This window comes from Homalodisca vitripennis, unplaced genomic scaffold, assembly GCF_021130785.1.
Source record: "Homalodisca vitripennis isolate AUS2020 unplaced genomic scaffold, UT_GWSS_2.1 ScUCBcl_700;HRSCAF=3271, whole genome shotgun sequence".
NCBI lineage: Eukaryota > Metazoa > Arthropoda > Insecta > Hemiptera > Cicadellidae > Homalodisca > Homalodisca vitripennis.
The window spans coordinates 1-10,975 of record NW_025776814.1 but is presented as its reverse complement, the minus strand read 5'-3'; positions in this window follow the sequence as shown (position 1 = coordinate 10,975).

The window sequence follows — 10,975 nt, the reverse complement described above, 5'->3', positions numbered from 1 at the left end:
ATTTAGGATGTTTAATGATTTTTTTTTATATGATTATTTTAACTTTTATGCCTTATAATACTATAAAGTATACCCTAATTTGAAACTAACCTTCTAATATGCTAATCTGTCACATATATTTCCGTACAGTAATTTCTAGACTGCCCTTGTCATATGGATTTTTATTTCCTTAAACTGCTGAATCCAACCCTATGTGCATTGAAACATCAAACAGGTTTATCTATCATCCGAATAAAAGCTATTTTCAAACAAGCATACAAAAAACAGGTGCTAAAGAATTAATTTACGAAAATCTCAAGGAAAGTATGATATTTTTTGAGATTAGTAAAAAATCTAATTCTTTTTGAGTAAAAAATTAGTCGTTGTATTAAAAGGAACTTAAACCTTGTGCCTCCTGCTTGTTGATCTTGAAAAATTGTTCATAATAATTTTTTCAAACACTAATAGAACTTTCATGCGGATTTCAAAAAAGAACTTTCAATTATAGGTACTAATAAAGAGCTGTGTTAAAATGTTAGAAAAAAATACACTTTTTTGAGTGGTTAATCTACTTATTATGGTAATCAATAATTTACTTAAACTACATTGGTTTATTGGTCTTGTCTATTACAAATAACTATTTTTATTTAATCTTTGCTGTATATCTTATAGTTTCCAAGATCCTTCAGTGCGCATATATTTTGGAACACACTGTAAATCTCGTGTCGCTTAGTGACTAAGCTTAGATTATCCCACTATGCAATATTGTATCACTAAACATGGATATGTTTGAATGCAAAATCATAACTTCCACATACTAAACAGTAAGCGATTCTTCCAAACTTTAGAATACATTTTTAATATTTTTTTAACAGTATGGTGTTATTAATAAAACTCCTGTAACAATATTTCTATCATATAGTATTTTATAATGAAATTTATATTATAATACATTATATAGCTATATTATTAATTGTGCTCATTTCATTTATGATTCTTGAAAATATTTATTTACCTTTAATTGCAATTCCTGTAATTGGAAATTTCCACACATATGTAGGAAGATTATTCAAATATCAAAAAAGGAAATCGTCAGTTAATTTGTTATTTGTATTGCTTATACATAATAAAATATTCACATTTTTCCAAGAAGAGAACAATTGTAACGCGATATTGCATTTCCAATTAAGAATGAACATTCCCCTTTGTATGATAATAATATCGTATTTTAAATATTATGCCTATTTAAAATAAAAGGTTGTAAAAACTGTTCGTAACGACATGCGTCGCGTAACAGGGCTTTATGAGTTTTATGCAAATTTTCAAGCTTGTAGCTCATTTCATTTCTTGAGATGTCCTGCGTACAGACATGCAGGCCTAATACGATGTTTCCAACCCCTAGAGTGATGGGCTTTGCTAACGTTCAGCAGATCAATTATGTTTATTATATAATTGACGATAGTCCAAAAACACATTAACGATATCGATATTACTTTAAAAACCAAATGCGATATATTGTGTCCTAGACAGAATCTTGGATATTATGAATTAAGTTTACAAAATATGTAAAATAAATATTATTGGATAAAGAAGATCTGAAGCACAAATATACTACAACCTACTACAAAATCACATTCTCGAATGAATATTCATTATTATTTCAGACTTTATCCGAATCATTCTTATTTGCGTTTGCGAATGTGCAAGTATATTCATGTGGAGGTTTCTGCACATAATCTCAAGAACTGTTTAAGTTCAGTACAAAGATTACCAGGAAAGTTTAAAACTTTAATAATATATATGGTACAGCCTGAAGTTGGAATTATTTACTCTATATCTTAAACCAGAAGTAGGTTACAATGGCCAGAGGTATATATTTACAGAAATAATGCTAATTAATTAATTATCTACGAGTGCATTATTTTTTATTTTAACGATGGGGGCAACAAGGGAAATACCTACAGCACCTGAAATATAATTCATTGGAACCAAATATACTCCAAAATACGCAAAAACAGGAAATGAGGAAAACATGCCATCGGGCTCAGGTTGCGTAATGTTTTACAGATATTTAAACACACAAAAAAACGAAAATGATGTTAACATGCCACTTAGGTTTAGATCGCATAATTTTGCACAGGCTTTTAAACACGTAAAACCTGGAAATGATGTAAACACGCCACAACGTATCAGATCGCGTAATTTTACACGGACTTATAAACACACAAACACCAGAAATGATGTTAACAGGCCACCAGGCTCAGGTCGCGTAATTTCGCACCGACTATTACAAAGAATGGGCGTAATTCTAGCTTATATAGAAAAAATATGTGTAGGATGCAGATGGACTCTCTTCTTGATTCCTATCATGCGCACAAGCAATGAATTTCAGTTTTTATACTAGTAAGAACGAAAAAGCAAACTGATTTTCGGAGATTTTCAAACAAATTTAAACTTTTAAAATTCATAACTCAGAGACGTGAGATATGATTAAGATCAAATTTTCATACAGCATATAAAACATGTAATGTTTTAAGTATTTAATTATAAAATATGAATAATTTTTAATAGTAAAATATCATCCTTACTTTTATTATTGATTAAATGATGGTTTAATAAATCCGAATTTTTTCACAATGGAGCTCTTAAAGTGATTTACAACTGGTGTTTTAATGTTTTAGCACTTTCAAAACATTACGTTTGACTCAAATATTATAGAATAGTTTTGGTTAATTAATTAATCACTCATTTCAATGCTCAAACACTAGAGTGTCCAAGGCACCAACTATTATGTGATTTGGCTAGAATGCACCTGTAATATAGTTAAGAAATACGTAATATTAACGAATTATCTTGTCATGTTTAAAACGTATGGAGATTGATCACTTGAAGAGTGTTATAGTATAAAAATAAAAACTATTACCATAAAATGTTAGAGCAAACCGCACGGTTAACATACGTGAGACTGAAACTCTTTACTGCACGGCACCTCTGTGAAATAGCTTTTACATAAACATAAGGTGATATAGACAGTCATATAAGCATAGCATTTTATTTACATCTTGAACATTTACAAACACACGTATACTATATGAAACTTACCGCACAGTTTTAACTTTACTTATTTTCTTTATGTGGGAATTATTTATGGTTAGTTTATGCGTGTTGGGTACAGCAAAAACCAATACGAAACTTATATCCGTGCTATTCTATGGATGTCCATTAGCTGCATATCACTAACCTTTGAAATATTAGGGTAGAAGGGTTCATCGATAATAGGTCTAGTCTACTTACGGGGGATGACTGTAGCAGTTGGAAGGAGCTTCCTTAACCCACATTATCCTACTGGTACTTATATAGGACATCCTGGTATCGTGTACTAACTGTGTTTAGTCATCATTGTCACATTAGTATCAGGCAGATGTGAGTTATAGCAGGTTATGACATCAGTTTATAGCAGGTTATGACATCAGTTTAACCCACATTATCCTACTGGTACTTATATAGGACATCCTGGTATCGTGTACTAACTGTGTTTAGTCATCATGGTCACATTAGTATCAGGCAGATGTGAGTTATAGCAGGTTATGACATCAGTTTATAGCGGGTTATGACATCAGTTTAAACCCACATTATCCTACTGGTACTTATATAGGACATCCTGGTATCGTGTACTAACTGTGTTTAGTCATCATTGTCACATTAGTATCAGGCAGATGTGCGTTAATGTGAATGGCTGACCTTAGCCTAACTATGAGGGAGTATCTTTCGCTTTGACTGGAATAGGTTACAAGATAGCTAGCTTCCCATTCTTTTAAGGAGACAGGATTGAGATCCACCTAACCTTCCTCATTTGATCTCACTACCACCATTGTTAGCCATCATGGGAATCCTCTGGAACAAGTCCAAAGATCCAAGTGCAATTAGGAGTTCCTCAACTTCCTGTCCTGTCAAGGAAATACAACTTTTTCACGTTATTGATACATTTCTTAAATAAAAAAATAAGTAAGTAGAACTGCATTAATATGTTACCAAACATTACTACGTTAACCTGATACTAGAATGGCTCCCCCATAACGAAGTCACTAGTTTTATACTCAAGTGAGAACAAATTTAATATTTTAAAAAACATATTGTTCCACTATCTCGATTTTTTAGACTAAGTACAAAACTTTAAACTCCATCAATAAATCTTTGTTATAGTTAATCTACCGCTAAAGGAAGTAAATTGTATGTAATTTTTTTTCTGGAGTAGTGAAATACTGAAGTAGTGAAAGTTTAATGTAATCAAACTCGTAAAAGAAATCACATTTAGATAACTGTCAAATAAGACTACAGATTATAGCGGTTTTTATTTTTGTCATTTTAGGAAGCTGAGGAATTGCATCTCTAATTGCACTTAACCCCAAAAAAGGATCTTCGGGCTGCTTCAAGAGAAACATGATATTAAGGATGAGTAATATTATTAGGGGGTAAGGGTCACCCGCCTCCTCTCGAGATCCATGAGGAAGTGTCGAGGATATTGTATTTCAGTCACGTTGCCTTGGAAGAAGGAAAGGTCAACTCTGTACCAGGCTCTTCAGTAAGTCCCACCAACTTCGACGGCCATAGTTTTCCCTGGTGTCCCTTAAACAAAGAATGCCATAGTAAATATTTTTTCTTTAATTTCAAAAAACTTTCACCAGAAGAAAAATATTTTTTGGCTGGCTATATTTATAATTTTTTCCATAATTTTACCTCTAATTGCACTCTTTACAACATTGAATTTAGGATAAAGATATACTCACCTAAATTTAAATAGTTTGTATATAATTGCTTGATAATGCTCAAAGTGTTAATATAAATAAAAGTAAATTTATAGAAAATCCTAATGAAAAACCACGAATTATTATAAATAAGTGGAATAATAAAGAAGAAATAGAGAAAAAATTAAGAATTTAAGTATTTGTTAAATGTTATAGGTATTTCAAAATGTGTTTGGTAAAGAGCAATAAAAAGAAAAAAACTGAAATGATGTTTCAAAAGGGTTTGAAGATGTAATAAAAGATTCTATAAAAATCTGTCATCCAATTTACAATTAATTTTACACCCAGATAAGGATTTAGGGTTTTAAAATAAGAAATTAAGTTTTAATGGAAATAGAGCATCAACATTTTTCACTATGAAAATTAGGAAAAAAACTAGTATCGTAAAATGCAACAGAACCAATAATACAAAAGGGCCCATTCCTTCCCCCTTCTTTTTATTGTCGCTATCTTGTTTCTGTTTCTGCCGTGACGATCGCCATTTGCTATTGGCCTCTGGTCAGTCGTAGGTGGATGGTCGGCGAATGCAAGACGTACTGTGTCCTGTATTCTGTAGTTTAGTTTTAATGATTAGTGCTATGTTTAGGTTTTTATTAAGTGGATGTTTTAGAGTTAGTACAGTTGCCACACAACACGGTGGTTATAATTCCTGACTTTGGCGTATCACAACGCTCTTGGTATTATTTGATTATTTTAACCTAGTTTGTAATTATGTGTTAGGTTAGTTATTTATCTGAAGAAGAGATCAGATTGCAGATCTCGAAACGTAGTGTTACTGATTATTTGTTTCACTGAACGATGTCAAATGTCTGGAAAATCCTGTTTCTTTCACAATCCTTTCATCGTCAAAAATAAATCCTGTACACTGTCACATTTTTTTCTTTAGGCATTGCTACTTGGCCCTTTAAATAATTCCTAAAATTTCTCCTTTAAGTAATTTCTCGTAAATTCTATTCTTGTTATTTAATGGAAGTTATCAGAAAAGCTACCACTCAAAAGAATTTGAATCATAAAAATTTTACCACACTAAAATAACGCCTTTATGAGGGTATTTTTCATTTTAATGTCTAAATCATTATTTTTATAATGTAGCCCACCTTTTGTTAAATTATATTCACGAATGTTAATGAACATAATCATTAGTTTGTAGATTGATCTAATGACTAGTTTATTACAGTGTATAGTTATGTATGGCTATTTGTAGCTCCGTTTTCGCCTAATGGAGTTAATCCAATGACAAAGGGGTATGTTCTGATTAATCTTGTTAACAATCACCATCATTGTTATGTATTGCTTGCAATCCTCTCCGATCCACCTGCTGTAGTTGCATTATTCGGGACAGATCTCTGTATACCAGTTGTATGAGATGCTATGGACGGGGTTACCTGGCGGCTGTTCTGAGTGTCTTCTATTTGTACGCTGTATCTATGTATCAGTTTCTTTTACGAAAGATGTTATAGCAGAATGTGTAGAATCAACTAAAATGTATTCCTATATAATGGTTTTATTTTGATTTAAATTAATATCACACAAAAAGCAAACGCATAGAATTTGTTTAGTATTAGAATAAATGTATCTGTTGTAGACTTTAAAGTATTAAATTCGCATTAACTTTTTATAACATCCTTTAATATTGTTTTGATAAATTAAATCTTTAAAACAATATAAAAAAAACTAATATTTTAGTACCATATCAAACCTAATATACAGAGACAATTCATTCAAATATTGATGTGAATATCGGATTTAAAATAATGAACCAAATCGATCAATACCTATCAAGATATTTGTCAATGTAAGTAAATCACGGGTACACATGATGAATGTACAATAACATAACCAACACTAAAGTTGAAATTACATTGTACTGCAGTATATTATATAATGCAACAACAAGAGTTTTGGACATATAAAGGGTGAAGTGTAAACATAATCAATCTCTCATCCATCTTCCTGGAGTCAAATATAGAGGATTTGGTACTCCAAACATACGTTACCTCAGATATTATAAAAACTATATGGACAGACCCGGTAAATAATAGTATATGATATAAACAAGAATATCTAACTGGATCTAACTAAATTAGAAATAAAAGTTCTTCGATCACTTATATTAATCCACACTAATCAAAGGTTTTTCTAGTTGTCCTTTTTTTCTCGCCAACATACATCAAGGTCAATAATGGGAAATACCAGCATTACGATTTGATATTTACTCTCTTTCACAAAAAATGAGAAGAGACGGTGAAATTACCATTATAAGACTAATTCCATCGAAAGAAAATTATGAATAAAAATACAGCACTAATACAACTATTAAGATATAGTTTTTTTTTTTTTTAGGGAGAGGAAGGAAAATGCATTTTACGCACACAGGTGGCCAGCCTGTAGTGTGGGACTCTCACAAGGTGGTAAACTACCCACTAAAAACCTCCTCTATACTTCAGGATCCCAACCCGGAAACTGTTTGTCACATTACTTCAGGTTAGGTCTGAATTTTACCTAAGCACTCAGGGCTCGCGCCTCTCCAGCCATCAGAAAGTCAAAGGTATAAACCGCATTTAGGTCTAGATCTATCTTTTTAGCGCGGAGAATACCTTGGACAAAATGAGACACACACAGTTTCCAGTTGTCCTGACCCTCCAGCATCACTTGGCAGACAGAGTCCACCGAAAAAACACCCAGAGTGCGTGTTGCCTCAAGGCGGGGCCTTTCCCAATGTGGGCAGCGGAAGAATGTATGCTCCGCATCATCGAGAACACCCGGGCAATAAATGCAGTCCTGTGAACCGGTCTTTCGCATCAAGAAAAGGTAGGACTGAAAATATCCATGACCGGTTGAGAAACTGGGTGAGGTAATAGTGTCGCCGTTTCACCCAGAGCTGGACCATCGGTATCAGCCGTGCTGTCCAACGTCATCGGGTCTCTTGATCCCCCCAACTCCTGCCATTGCCGGTAGGTGTGGGTGCGCTCTTCTGATGTGGCACGTTCCTTGCCGATCTCGCCTTTTTCGCTGGTATATTGCTTTCCTCTCCTCAGCCAGAAGTTTGACCGGGATGACTCCAGCAATCACCAGGACGGCAGGCTCAGAAACTGTACGATATGCTGATGCGACTCTGAGAGCTGCTTGTCGCTGCACCCGAGCAAGCCGCATCCGATACACCTCTTTATTTAATGCATCTGCCCACACTTCAGCTCCGTACAGGAGGGACGGACTGGACTACAGACATGAGCCGTCTTCGGCTAGACCTGGGACCCACCGACGTTGGCCATTAGCCTACTAAGGGATTGCACTCCCTTAGCGGCCTTGTCCGCAGTACGGAAGATTTGGTCTCTCCAGGTCAGCTTATTGTCCACCATAACCCCAAGGTACTTGGCGGCACGAGTAGATTGGACAGTCACCCCACCCACGCGAAGTGGAACGACAGTGTCAATCCTCTTCTTAGTCAAGATTACAATCTCTGTCTTAGCCAAAGCAAGAGATAGCCCGTGATCCTCCATCCAGTTGTTCGCGACGCGCATGACTTGGTTCAGCTTCAGCTGGGCCAGCTTAACGTTGCGTGCGGCAATCAGTGCTACGACGTCATCGGCGTACCCAACTAAAACTGTCTCATCCGGCATCTCGGACCTCAGAAGGCTGTCATAGGAGACATTCTAGAGATCCGGACCCAGGATTGAGCCCTGCGCGGCGCCGGAGGTCACATTCATTGTCCGCGTCCCTTCTTTAGTTGTCGTATATAAGGAGTCGGGCCCGAAGATAGTCTTCGATGAGCCTGAGCAGGTTACGCTGGGATGCGAAAGGTGTTCCGCAATGCATCTAACATATCAGCCCATCTCGCCGAATTGAAAAGCATTCTTGACATCAAGCGTAACAAGAAGCACAACTCGACGAGAGTACCGACTATGGACTCTCAGCCATCTGAACTGCTCTCCGGACCTCTTCAATTGCGTCAATGGTTGACCGCCCCTTCCTGAATCCGTACTGGTGGGGGCACAAATCCCCGACAGCTTCCACGGCTAATGTCAGTCGGGAGCGGATCAACTTCTCAAAAAGTTTCCCTGCTGTGTCTAACATACACAAAGGCCTGTAGGACGAAGGCAGGTCAGGGTCACCTTTCCCCTTGCTAATTAGTACAAGCCTGGCTCTTTTCCACCGGGACGGGAACACACGCTTCAGAAAGGCAGGCATTATACATATTTAATAGAATCCTTGGATTGACTTGGAAAAACTTGTTTAAGAGCTTCACTCGGAATCCCATCTGGACCAAGAGCTTTGTTGTTCTTCAGGGAGAGGACAGCTGTCTCCAGCTCCTCATTACTGAAAAGCGGGATGTCCTCCACCCTATCGAATATGACTTCTTGCTTCGGCGGATGGGTTGGAAACAGGGACTGGACGACCTTCTCCATGGTGGCGCCGTCCATGACGGATGGAGGTGATCGTGCGCCAATCTTTCGGGTTACCATCTTGTACCCCAGACCCTATGGATCGGAATCGACGTCCTCCCTGAGTTTCCGCCAGCAGTCATGCTTACTTCCAGTTGATAGCCCGGCGGAGAGTCTTTCTTAACAGCCTTATAGGCCTCCGTCTTACGACCTCGGTCTGCGGGATTTCTAGCTCTCATGGCAAACTCTTCTGGTTCTTAAACAGGCTCTACGGAGATCCGCAATCTCGTCTGTCACCAATAAACAGGTTGCTTGTTGCACCTTATTCTCCTGCGCGGCATGGACTTATCGCAGGCCGAGGTTATTAGTCCCATCACTGACGAAACCAATGTCTCGGTTGCAAGCCCCACCGTGCACCGCAGGTTCCCGCGTTGTTGCCCGTAAGATGACATCGGTGAACTTTCCCGCGTCCAGCTTCTTAGTATTCCACTGGAGCGGTACTTCTCGAGGTGCAGAGGTTCTTCGCAGGCCGTCCGTTTACATCAAACAAGAATATACTGATGATCACTGGCAGTGTAATCATCAAGCACCATCCAGTGTTAGATCCGCGGCAAGAGTGACTCATACGCAAGGGTTATGTCGGGGATCGTGCCTCTTTGCCCGGGGCGTTGTGAAAGTAGGCGTATTGCCCTCGTTGATAACAACGAGTCCAGCCCTGGCAGCAAATGTCCAGAATGTACTTCCCCGGGAATTGGTGAGAGACATTCCCCACTCGACAGCCCTTGCGTTGAAGTCCCCACCAACGATGACATGTCCACTGGTGCCAATCACGCTCTCTTCCAAGCAGTCGATCTTATCGCGGAAGTCCTGGATGGCCTCGTTGGGGGTGAGGTAGCAACTAAAAATTGTAACGTCCCTACACCTTGTCCATGGCTCCGCATCAAAACTTCTTGTGGATTCCGCAACCCAGAAAGCAGCAGTATGGAGTGTGTCGGGAAACCACACCGAAGGGTCCCTAAACTCAATACTGCTCGCTCACTAAGAGCGCGTCGGCACCATGTTCTTGGGCCAGCTGGTCAAGCAGACTATCAGCTGTCCCTGGATCTCTCTAGATTGCACTGGAGGAGCCGAATTACTGAGCTTTCCCCTTTGCCCGTTCAAGTGCGGCCTTAAACACACCGCACCGCTCTGAGCCCGGTATGTGCTCCAGGGCGTTACCCTTACTGCCAGCTTCTTTTACAAATGAAACAGGAGTTCTTGTTACAATCCTGCCTCTTATGACCGATCTGACCACACTGGAAAACAGTGATTGGTGCGGTCAGGCCCCTTACAGGCTCGAGAGGAGAGGCCGAACCCAAGGCAGCGGAAGCACCGTGGGACGACAACTCCTTCGTTTAACCCGGCTACTCACCCAGCCAACTCGCAGATGTTGGAGAGCCAACAGCTTATTGGCGTGTCTCTCGCCTAATTCGGCGACCGCCATTCGCTGCTGGCTGCGGTTCGGCTTTGTGAGCCATACTTTAAATGTAGATTCTTTTAATTCGGGAATAGCCCGCTTTATAGCCTCTGTTACCTCGCTATCATTGGTGAGTCCGTCAAGGTCACGAATTTCAATCGACACCTTTGGGTCGAGTGACCGCACGGGACCCCTTGTCTCCGAGTGCTTTTTTTAAGCTCTCAGCAAAAAGCGGCTTTATCTTTCGACTTCCCCAGCTCGAGCAATACATCCCGTTTTGGGTCCGTCGAATTGCCTTAATGACAGTCTCTGACTCTGGCTTGGCTTTCACCCGGAGTTCCCCCAAGACTTCA